This window comes from Daphnia pulicaria, chromosome 1, assembly GCF_021234035.1.
Source record: "Daphnia pulicaria isolate SC F1-1A chromosome 1, SC_F0-13Bv2, whole genome shotgun sequence".
Taxonomy (NCBI): domain Eukaryota; kingdom Metazoa; phylum Arthropoda; class Branchiopoda; order Diplostraca; family Daphniidae; genus Daphnia; species Daphnia pulicaria.
In genome coordinates this window covers 35,386,034-35,398,995 of record NC_060913.1, presented here as the reverse complement: position 1 = coordinate 35,398,995, position 12,962 = coordinate 35,386,034, and positions in this window count along the sequence as shown.

Below are 12,962 nucleotides of genomic sequence, written 5' to 3'. Positions count from 1 at the left end.
CATTTTCTAACTTAACGCAACTAACCAAAAAACTAATTCTAGTGCCTATAGGCTACTCGCCTATACTCACCGGATACTCACACATCTATACTAACCAACATAATACGCTGTCGCATATAATAATTCAAAACAAACATGAGGTAAACCGTTCAGCTGCCCAGATCGATTGTCGTCATAAGACGTGGGACAATCTTGTACACCGTTGTACTCGAGCGTTGGCTTAATAGACCGGCATCAGAGGTATCACGAACCCTGAATGAAATGGACAACTGTTTTTGGAAGCGTGCTAGCGGAGTAATGCACATCAAATACGAATAAACCGATAACGTATCTGAAAGTTTTATTTAGGGGGCTACGCCAATTAAATAAAATTGAAAATATATCACAAGCTTCCAAATTGGCGGTAAAACAGAAGATGGAACTTTTAGCCGAAATGGATGGAAGATTGAGGGCACTGGAACTCTAAACTCAGCAACCGTTATTTTTCAACTACTAGAAATAATTCAAATTTCGAGGTAAAATTTCAACTTAGTAGTATTATCTCATTTAAGCTTTCTCCGGAGTTGAACACGGAACTCTGGCATGGAAGTCGACGACGGTCGACGACCATTCCACTAAGCTACTATACGATACCAACAGTCACATAAAATATTGTTAAAAAACTTAGTCAATCGCTGGTGAGGATATGATCTACATCCGGAAATAGTTCTACCCGGATGTGCGACCATAATATAGTGGTTATGGCACCTTGTGTTGATACGAAAGGTACCGGGTTCGATTCCTGCTAACAAAAACCAACAAACTAACCTAACACTCACTAACGCAGAAGAAGAAAACTTGAGATAAACAATTCAGGGCGAGCTAGATCAATTGTCATCGTAAGACGTGCGACGCTCTTGTACGCCGTAGTACTCGAGGGTTGGCTACTGCTGTAATAGACCGGCTTGAGAGATGGCGAAACCCTGAATCGACAACATTTTTGTTTTAAAACAAAATAAAGACGGAGGATGAACAAAGGGAAAGGAATAAAGCGCTATAGCGCTAGCGGAGCAACTATCAACAAATTAACCAATAACGTTTCGGTTATTTTTAGAATGACTAGAAAAAATAAATCAGTTTTTAATATATCTCCTCAAGACTGTCGGTGTAACAGAGATGTGAGACCTGTTAGCCAAAATGGAAGGCACGGTTTTGCAAACGGATGATTAAAAAAACAAAAATTTGTTTGGGGGAATGGGGTTGACCATGAAAAGTGACTTCACGATCAAGGAACGATTGGTGATTTTTATCACTTGCCTCTGTAATGTCGAATGCTATTTTGAAAAAACTTAGCCGGCCATAAACGGAAGGATTTCTACGTCGCATTGCAAACGGCCTTGTATTCTTTGCCAACCTGCACCTTGATGAATGCTGTATACCCGGAGGGAAAGGCAAGGCTTGGAATTACCCACAGTGGGAGTGGCACTGTGGGGCATCGCAGATCGTTATTCGCCTTGCTAAATAAGTAGATCCGCTGGTAACAATTTTCGTTCTGTCCAATTCTTCGACTCTTACAGACGTGCCCTTATTAACAGTCGTCTAAATTGGCAAAATGTTTTTAATTTTAATGCTATTGAGTGTCGCGGTAAACCAGCACGACGCTTCTCCGGTCTCTCCCGAATACGACGCCCGGGTAATCGTCGTGTAAAAAAGCTGTCACCATGACGACTAAATAAATTTGTTTCACTTTAATTTGTGTCTAGAATTATCTGGCGAGTTTCGGCTACCTGGAACCGAAATTAAAGAATTCATCCACTTCGTCCGTTTCCGATAATGCTATGTGAAATGCCTTAAGTGATTTCCAATCCTTTGCTGGCTTAAATCCAACAGGTGGGATGATTTACACACCAAATCACATGATGCAATTAATACTGTATTATCCATAGGCTATATAAACAAATTTGTTTTCAGGTATTGTGGTCGAGGAAACATTGAAATTGATGAGGAAGCCTCGTTGCGGACTTCCGCAGCCGCATCGAATCACACGAGGTTCTTTCTCTCTCAACTTAAATAGTAAAGGCGAGTAAAGGTTCGTAATGATTTTTCTGTCCTCTCTTCTTGCACTTGATTGTTATGCTATTTGGGGTGACTTTTTTCACGTTTTAGGAGGAAACCATTGGAATAATAAAACTGATTTGACTTATAACATTTACCGATACATCACTCCGGATTTGGAAAAATCCGTTGTGGATCGAGAAATCGCCAAAGCCTTTCGGCTATGGCAGGAAGTGACCCCGTTGACTTTCACTCTTGTTGAGACGACAGAAGCCGACATCAAAATTGGGTGTCGATAACTTGACGTATTTATATTGCATCTGCTATTAATTCAATAACTAATTCTTTCTTTTTTTGGGCAGTTTTGAGTTTGGCGCTCATTCCGACGGGACAGGTGATCTGTATATCGTTTGACGGTCCGGGTGGCGATTTGGCTCACGCTTTCCTTTCAAATTTGGATTCTAGAGGCATAGTACATTTCGATGAAGCCGAAACATATTGAGCACCAGCAGTAACGGTAAACATTTTAATCAGCGACATTCCCTTGATTTTGCATATGCTGCTCCTGCGTGTTTTGAGCTTATGAAGTAGATCTTATCGTTACAAAACACATTGATTCAGGTACAAATCTGTTCCAGTTGGCTACACACCAATTTGGCCATGTACTTGGACTGGAAGATTCCAAAGTCCGAACGGCTGTTATGCACTCAATCCACCATTACCGCACTGATTTCAAATTGGAAACTGACGCATCGACAAAATACAGGTTTACACTCATTTTCGTGTTGTACTCAACTGATGAATATTCATAACACTCTATGCTGAAACGATTTCGCTAATTTTAATTTTTCGTTAAAAGGAAATTTATGGCGCCAAAATGAATGAAACTTTGAAAGAAACCGCATCAGACATGGGGAAATTGGAAAAGGAATAATTAAAAGGTAAGTTGCACATTATGAACAACGAGAAATTCCTTGTAGGATATGTTATAACAGAAATTCGTTCATTGCTGGCATATCAGCAACGAAAACAGAGTTAGCGGAAGGGAAGGCAACCATCGAGGATTTGGAAACCACATTAAAGATCTCACCGACCAAAATTACGTTTGGAGCACTTAGGCTACTGATTTCAAAGAGGAATAATTTGAAACAGATGGGAATAAACGTCCAGTATTCGTCTGAATGATTTCTCTTTTCGTCGTGGATTCTCTTTTCTTTTGTTTTGCATGTACGGTTGATAAATTAAACAAAAACTTGTTTTACTAACAAATGGAAAAAAAACTTGCCTTGTAACCAAACTTGTTTATATGGGGTTGGCCGTGAAGAGTAACTTCACGATCCAGAAAGATTAGTGCTGATGATCCATAGCATCCCCTTGCCCCTGTTGACTAAAGCTATTAAAACCTAAATAACCGGCCATATATAAACGGAAGGAGTTTGTTCTCTTTGAGTTTTTGGGATGGGACATATATAAAAGGTTTAGGCCTACTAAAAAAATGCAACTAGCAACGCAATTCCCGCTTCAAATTCCCAGTCAGCTGAGATGGGAGGTGGAGCCTCAGCTAGTGATGAACGAAGGGCAGCTTGCGCTGTAGCTTCAATGGCAGAGTGGGAAGGGTAAGCCAGCCGCTCCTCAGGAAAGAAATGTCGAGCACAAGCGTCGGCAATTACAATCAGGTCAGAAGAAAGAACAAAAAGATAGAACAAAAAAGGAGATGCTGCTGGCTCCTAGCCCAATCTAGTGTGGTCCTCGGCAATGGGCCCTTGAGGATCAAACCCTTGAAAATCAAGGATATGAGTGAGACACAACCACCGGCCGCCGCTCTGCGGTTTTCGGCCTGGATTGTGTTGCCTTTTGAGATTCTCGTTCAGAAAGGTTTTCCTGTTAAGCTATCGTATTCTTAGGGAGAGTGGGGCGATCTGGCGTTCGGGTCGGTAGGCTCAATTGATTTCTTGATGGGTTAAAATTGCAATAAAATATTCAAAAAATCAGGAGATGTAAATGTTAGTAATGCGCATCTTAAAACCAAATTTCATGGTAGTACGACGAACGGTTGAGGAATGAAAAGTAAAATAAATTTTTGTCTTAAAATTGGGTCGTCCTACTTTGACTTTCGAATCAAGTATCGGCTTTCCCGATTACTTTAAAATTATAAAAAAATATGGGAAATACTCTACGTTATATCTCCTCTTTAAGCCTGTTTAGTTTGTTTTATATTTACAATAGTTTAAATAAGAGATATTCAATAGGCCTAATATACTAAGACCTCTTTGTTGGGGGCGCATCGGCCACACAGTGTCGGGGCTTTTTGGCTTACATAAAATTGCATGTGATAGCAGTAAAATTATTTGTGTTCGACTTTTTTCGTGTTTTTAGTCAACTACCATACTTATTTAAGCTTTTTTATTGATATTCCGTTGGTGGGTTGTATTATTGGGTTATTTTTTTGAATTTTAAGTTTCTACTGACAGTCAACGGTTTTTCCGTAAGAAATACAGGGGCCAAGACACCCTGGCGGTGTGAGCAAGTGACCCCGTATCTGGGGCGGGTTTGCTCTCTTTTTTTTTAAATCGGCAATAACCTAGTTTTAATTTATTTAGATCGGATTGAAAAAAATCACCATTTAGAGCATGAAGGATTCTCTTTCTTTTAAAATTTGATGGATCCAAATCCGTTAGAAAAAAATGGAATGGAAGCTAAGAGAAAAAAAAGTCCGTCCAGGGTGGCTTCCAACCAGTGAAAGAGAGCCCCGTCCCAACTAACAAGAACAAAGAAGAGACAAAGAAAACCATGACGTTCTTCCAACGTCCAGGGAGGAAGGGAAATAATTGTTGAACAAGGAAAGTGAAGTAAAGTTTAACGTCGCATTGACGGCGACACGTTACAATATATAGGGAAGAACATGCGTCTGCGCAAGACAGTGACAGCCAAAAGCGATCATTAAGTTGCGAAAACCTTGCTTTGACAAGCCATTGCCCTTTTTCTTTATGTACCAAACTACGCGAACTATGGAATATGTCGCGATGTGTGAAGCAACTAAAGAAATGACCTGGATGCGAAGACTCCTAAGCAGTATTGGCGCCACACAACTCAACCCTACCAAATTGCTGTGTGACAACCAAGGAGCCATTAGGCTGGTGTCGAATGCAGAATTTCACCAAAGAACTAAACACATAGATGTGAAGTTCCACTATATCCGAGAGCAATATCAAAACCAAATCATTGCGGTCGACTACGTTGGAACTAAAGACCAGCTGGCCGATGTCCTCACCAAGGCACTGGGTGGACCAGTTTTTCAAGATATGCGAAAGAAGATTGGAGTTACAGAAATCTCGGTCTGAGTGGGGATGTTGAAGAAACCTTTTTCTCCAGCCCTCTTTTCCTCATTCTGGCAACTCTGTATTAACTGGCTTTTTCTCCTCCCTTCCAAAAACCCCTGTGTCTGGTATCAGACGAATTATCTTATCTTTTTCTATGTGTGCGCATTTTCTCACCACGCTGTTTAATGTTGTAAAGGAAGTAAATCAAGAATAAAAGTTATCGAGAAGAAACAGCAGTTTGTATTTGTTAATTTAATTCAACATTTATTAGGGGAGAGCGGGGCTATGTGGGACATTTTTTTTTCTTTACGCTGCCATTTATTTAAAAATAAGAATTATGAAAAAATAAAAGTACAGGGGTGATTCCCTGGCATTTATTTACATTTGGTAATTTTTTTCATTTTTTTCGTTGATACGTTTAAGAGTTATGTGATGAAATGCCAACATGAAAAAATGTCGAAAAAACAAAAAAGTTAGGATTAAACGGAACAGAGCCAGGGGTAAAATTGAACATCGTTTTTCTCTGCAAAGGCTTAATTATATTTATTAAATCATGCACTGGTGAAAAGGGAATTCATTTCCCTTTCAGAAGTGCTGAATTTTTATTTATTTTATAAAGTAGAAGTGGCGATACTATCAAAAAAAAATTTTCGATCATTTTTCCTTTGTTTTTGTTTCCAGGGGGCGTTTTTCTGGAAATAACGTTGATCTGGCAATACCTGTTTTACCCCGTTTTCCATGTCCCGTTTAACTCGAACCCAAACAACATTAAATAAACTAAATTATTAAATACTAAGGAACCCATTACAAAAAAAATATATACCACCTTAAACTAGAATAAAATTGCTATAAAATAGCGATCTGGGTATTACAAAAATATTGATTTTTGTATCAATAAAATAAAAAACTAAACTTCTTAAATATTTTTTCAGATTCCCATTTTTTTTATTTCCCATAGAACAAGAAAAATAAATCACAATTTCAAAAAATAAAGTTTGTATGATAAATAAAACGTAATTTAACATACTCTGTATTTATTTCACAAATTTTGAACGAATTTTACATGTTTTAATTGCCTTGTACATTATAGCCCCGTGTCCCATACAGCCCCGGTCTCCCCTACTTGTTCTCGTAGAAAAAAAACATGTTGTGTTAACACCATAAGCCATAAGTACAAGTGTCCGAAGAGAATATAAATTCATGGCACGTGATTGTACCGTAAATGTAAATCGTACTCGGAAATATTTATGTAAACTGCTTAAAAAATACAATTTAAGAATTAGTCCATCACTCAAGGTGGCTGGATTTAATGGTTTTGGGGTTTTTCTTTTTTTGGGAATGAACGGTAACTAGGCGTCGCATCCAGTCCACGAATCAACTATTTTATTCGGAATTTTGTGGAAAACCGAATGGTGAAATTCTTGATTTTCTACCTGCAATAGTTGTTTTAGTTATTTAAGAAAAACTAAGGTGGCCCACCAGAAATTGTAGTTTTTTTAAACATAAGTTTTCGAGTAAACCAGACCGTTTAAAAAAAACTAATTTTTCAGAATGAAATATTTCCCCCCCTTTACAGATATCTCGTCCTGTTTTTTTTTAAATCTGTGCTTCATTAAAAGACATAATAACGATAAAAAATATAAAAACTTTTACACCATATTCTAACGATTTTCATCATCAATCGACTTCATTTGGCCACGTCATCTAGCGACCAATTTTCGATAAGGCAAGGAAAAATTCTTCTCGACTATTTAAAAGTGTTTAAAAAAACAACATAAATAACAAAAATTGCCATATGTAATTGTTAATTAAAATTTTTAGAAGATTTTAGATTGCTACCAAAAACGTGAACGATTGGTTATCTAATAAAGGCCTAATGGATTACTCCAAAAATATTAGAGCACCATCTGTTGTTTTGCTATTGTGTTAAATAACAGCGCTAGATGGCGTGAAAACAAACGCTACCGCACGGTACTGAGAACTAAAGCGGTAGTGCGCGGTAACGGTAGTACCGGGTAAACAGTTTATCGCGGTGATCCAGCCTTGGAGTTTATTAATAAGAAGAGGAAGCCAACAGAAGCCGAAGCTTGATGCTGACCAATCTAGAATTAAAGAAAAAAATTGCTCGTTTAAAATGCCCCAAATGTCTACAAATTTGTTGTTATTTGGGAGATTAACAATTTTTAGAAAAAAAGGTTAATTTTGACACAAAATTTGGAAAAAATGAAGGCTTACAGCATTGTGTTGATGTAAGAAAGAAAAACTTGCGAACAAAAATATTGAACTATGAGATTCCAACTCACAGGACCTCAGCTCTTTTGTAAGGAACCAAATTTCTCTTTGCTTAGGGCTAGGCATACCCTTTGCAGTCTGTAATGTTCGGAGGTAGCCTATAGAGTTTTTTTAAATACACAAATAAAAAATTTCTTACAATGTAAAACTAGCTACTTGTAAAATGGATGGACAGAAAAAAGCATTGCTAGGTGGAATGAAATTAAAAGAAGTCTTATATTACGGAGAGTGGAATATAATCCAAAAAATAAATATTCATCAAATTAATCTGGAATTTTTCAGATAGCACACTGCCGTCCCAAACACGTCCCAAACACGTCACTTTGAGACGTCTGAGATATACTTGAGACATAGCAGATACCCAAGTTTACATTCCTTGGACGTTTTTTACGTATGGCCAATGTCCGCTTCGACAAGATCCGATAGCGGTCCCTATCCGGCCCCATGGGATGGACCTTGGACGGGATTTGGACGGAATTGAGATGTAAACGGAACAATTGAGATGCGTTATAAACGTCTTATATACGAATAATATCCTCGTTCTTTTTTAATTTCACCGCTGATGCGTACATGGATGAATAATTGAATATTAATGAAACACGCACTATTTGTTACAAAATAAAGAGACTGTAATTTTTTAGAAAAAACTCAAATTTATTTTAATTCTTCAGTTACAATATGAAAAATAAAATAGTCAAATTACTCACTTACAATGTGAGACTCACAATAGTTAAATTTCACAGGTACAGTATGAAACTCATAATAGTTAAATTTTCTCAGCTGTACATTATATAACTCAAAGCATTAAAAATTGCACTTCACAGAGACAATGATTAATTAGTCTGTAGTTTAGTCGGAATTTTCTTGTCTTCTCCAGTTCGGCTTCCACCATTTTTCTTCATGGCGTATCTCGGGCAGTGACGCAACCAATTCTTTATTTTTGATTCAACTGCATCTCTTGTCAAAGAGTTGTGTGCTTCACGAACTCCATCTGAAATGGTAAAAGTATAAAAAACGTTTAAAAATTGACGGAATAAATGATAGAAGAAAAATGTATTCTAACTTCTTATTATAATCTCCAATTATAATCTCACAAATAGTGGTTGACTTGAAAGCCCCTTTATCTTCATTTAGGCCTAGATAACAGAAATAACTGCCATACTGGTAGGTCATGATTGTCATGACCCTTCAACCATGGAATTAGTAGTCCCTTCTATCCCAATGACGAACGTCTTCTACAATAACCAAGATAAATATAAAAATTAGATCATTATTTATTAGAAGAATGTTTGGAATGTACCATTTTTGATGCATTATTTTGAACTCGGAGTAGCTTTGTCAAGTTCTTCGCATCGTTTAGAGTCTTCATAGGCAGCTGAAACAATTCCGTAATGGAAGGTAAATCCGGTTGGGGTGGAGCACTGTTTTTCAACAGCAACGTCAGTAGGTCTAGCACCTCCCGCTGATTAGCCTTCACAACTTCAATGCCTCTAGCTAACGACTCCACCCGTTGCAAGATAACACCTATTTTTTCTGAGATAAAGAAAATGCATATAAAAAATAGATTCTCTGGAAGCAACACTACATGACAAACTTACTTGCATCCACATCCGGGCTGGTGGGAGCTGATGGAGTTGATTTTGTAGTTAGGGGAGCTGATGATGGTGATGGAGTTGATTTCCTAGCTACGGCTAGCTGCTGCCGTGGTATAACAGGAGAGGACATAACCTAATCCGAAACACCATTCCTGTCATAAAAGAAATTTGATCTTTCCAAATGGATAGAAAAGAGAAATGTTATACTCAACATTTACCACTGCTTTCTGTACTCGTACTTACCGTTCTCAGAAGATTCGATTCTTGGCCTGATCTGGCTAACTTCATTTGAAGATTGAGAAGAAAAGGAGGAACATGGGCCCGTAAAGTATGGCCCAGGTAAACCCCCCTTTCACTCACCCCTCTCCCAAGCGTGCGCGCAGTCCCCTCCGCTCGACCCCCCTTTAGGCCGGCTTGGGCAGCGCGTCAGCTCCGTAAAACTCAAAACTTTGAACGCGTTTTACGGGCACTTCCGCTCGTTTGCACACCCTAATGTATGTTAAAAATTATCAACGTAACGAGATCTACAACCCTGTATTAATCTTTATTCGATATTAGAAAACCTGTCTTGCTAGGGAAGAGTCAAATTGCATTCTTCATAGTTTCCAGTTGATGTGCATGGCCATTAGGGCATTAACTTCTTCCAAAGATGTGGATAAGCAATTTTTTGGAGAAAATGATAAATTAATTAACAATTAGGGAAGAGTTGTACTAGTTGACGTGATTTTTTGTTTTTTGGCCACCATCCTTTTAAAAATAAACTTTCGAAACTCCCGATTATCTTAAAAAAAGAGGGGACAATTAGCTATCTGCCTCGTACTTTTAATTTACAGAAACTCCCCTTTATTAGGCCGAAAAGTAAATGTGAAAACATAAAAATTAAAAGACGAGATGCCCCGTTGAAGGGGCATTTCGCTCCATGTATGGGGGCATGAAAGCCCATGTTATTCTTATTGACTAACAGTTCAAGGGAAGGTACATCAGTTAAACTATAAAAGAATACAGAACGTTACGATTCAAATGTATATATTCTTCTTAGAAATATTGATGATACATGACGAATGTACAAATGACAAAAAAAAATGGCCATCAATCAAGACATGCTTTGAATAATCAACGCATAAAACCGCCTAATCTAAGTTAAAAAATTTGCATGAGCCATAATCAACATTTCACACACAGACACTGCACTGGTTATCGAGTAATAAAATAACTTCGTTCTCTTTTGAAAGCCGAACGTGCTGTATGAAGTGTTTCATGAACAAAACGAAATCTTGGTCTGACATCCAGCCAGACTTGTTGGCGGATCCAGCAGAACCGAGAGGGGCACCATTGAGGAAATATTCCTTAAAATGAGCTCTAAAAGAAACAGACAAATTTCTTAGCAAAATACCATATTTGAGTTGAAAAAATATTACCGTGGAAAGACAAAGAGTGGTGGAATGGACTTCCCTGTGGTAGATACTGCAAGGCAGACGGGGAGGGACAATACATTTTTTTACATAGACAGTTTCTCCAAAAGGACATCATCGGCTCCGGCTAGAAGTTGATAGAAGATGTGGAAGTTGCGCTCGCCTTTAGCCTGGAACACTACGCGTGATTTCTCCAGCAGATAGTTGATAATGTGCCCACCGGTAGGGTCGCCCTGGGCACGGAATCAAAACTCCTGAGCTTTCTCTTTTGATTAAAAACTCGTTTTTTTTCCAACCTATGGTGAAATCGAACTCGATATCCATATACTTGCCGAATCGTGACGAGTTATCGTTGTGATTGGTTTTGGCGTTACCGAAGGCCTCCAGGACCGGGTTGGATTGCAGCAATTTGTCTTTGACTGTCTCCAAATTCGCCTTCTTGCGCGTCGTGGCGGCGATGAATTGCAACACTTTTTTCGAGGCCTGATGAAGGAGAAGGAGTATAAAGTCGTGATATTGTTTGAGTTTGACAAAAGTTTACGATTTTGGTTTCCGGTTTCCGATAGGAATCTAAGCTACTATCTAAGCTACCAATCCCGATTGGAATTAAATTACAATAATCATGGCTACTTACATTGTGCGGATTGATTCGACAAATAGGAAATATTTACAAGATGACGATTAAGTTAATTCCGTCACTATTCCGGATGAGTGGATTGTATGTTAAGTGGTAAATTAATACGCCGCTTACCTTGAATCAAGTGGAATCAGGAATTCGATTTTCGTTGGAGCGTGGATGGACTTGACGATAACACGAGCCACGACTAGTTTGCAAATCAATACACTGCGGATTGCGAAGATGCAACCGGTCGATGGTGAAGTACTTCAAACGGGTTTTGATTTTCCTTCCAGCACATTGGCACGTTCTGCATTGGAGTCTCGAAGGATATCACTGCAATACTACTAACCGCAGTAACCTTGAAGTAAATACGCTATTCCGCACATTAAAACAAAGTGCGACAACGGCCAGTCTGTTTTAGTTTTAGAAAAATAAGAATGAGACCATTCCTCCACATTTGGACAGGTATAAAAGGAAAGCTTTTCGAAAATCTGGTTTCCCATTATTTCTTTCTCCTACAATTTTAGAAAGTATTAAAATTAAATTCTAAATGTTAGTAATGAACTAATGATATCATCTCACACCTTTGAGCTTTTTCTCATCAGATTTGTCCTATACGGGGAATTTCTTGGTCCTTCCTGTACCACACCTTATTAGCCTTGTCTAATGTTCCTGTAAAAGAGCAAATTGAAACCAACGTTATGAAAACACTTTTACTAAAGTGTGCCGATGACACGAATAATTGCCTCTAGATAAAAATGCCTAAACGTCCTTCGGGCATATGGGAACTGGTCGTCATCGTAATCAGCAAATAGAAACTATGAGTACTAGAAGCGGCATGTACACGCCGTAAGAGGTGGCACAGATATTTATACGAAGTCGGATGTATAAAAAGGTGAAAGCTAGGAAAAGAATAGTTCAGTTTTCTATTGAACCTCGTCGTCACAACATCGTCCGCTTCAACTTTCTAGTGATCCGTGTGACGACACTTTTTCTCTCTATCCATCGGTGTGAAACTGGACAAGGGATGGATGGCGTGATTGTTTTCCTCTTGTTAGTGATGGCTGTTCAAGTAGGATCCATTGCCCAGCATAAGAATGGTTTGCCCCGCGCAGGATTAATTCGTCAATCGTCAGTCCCATACGCGGGCCACAGGAGATCATGGCCACCAAATTCCCTGACGTCGAACGACGAAAGGGACGGGGAATCGTATCAAAGCGGAGGCGACGGACACAATCGATTGGCGCAATTGAAAAAGAAAATGTCCAAATGGTTGAAGAAGAGAGAGAAGAATAAGAAATCGGAACAAGAAGCCTTCGATCCCTACAACATGGTCATAGTACTGGACGCAGCCACTCCCGCCTTCGATCAACAGTTTTCGGCCAACGGATCGATTCCGGACGACGAATGCGACTCCAATTCAGTGCGGTTCGACGACGGACAATGCTATCTTCTGCTGGGGAGACAACCCTGCAAGGACCCCAGACATTGGGTCACGGTTGACTCATCCACGAACAAGGTATATGCAAATTGAAAGGTGTGTCAACCAAAAAATTGCGGAAAATTAAAAAAAAACGATTCAATTTTGATTAAGGGCGGTGCACTCCGCGCCTTTGCGGAAGAGACAGGGTCTTTGTTGAACGAACGGGACTTATTTCTCACGACATCTACGACACATCAGAGTTCCAGG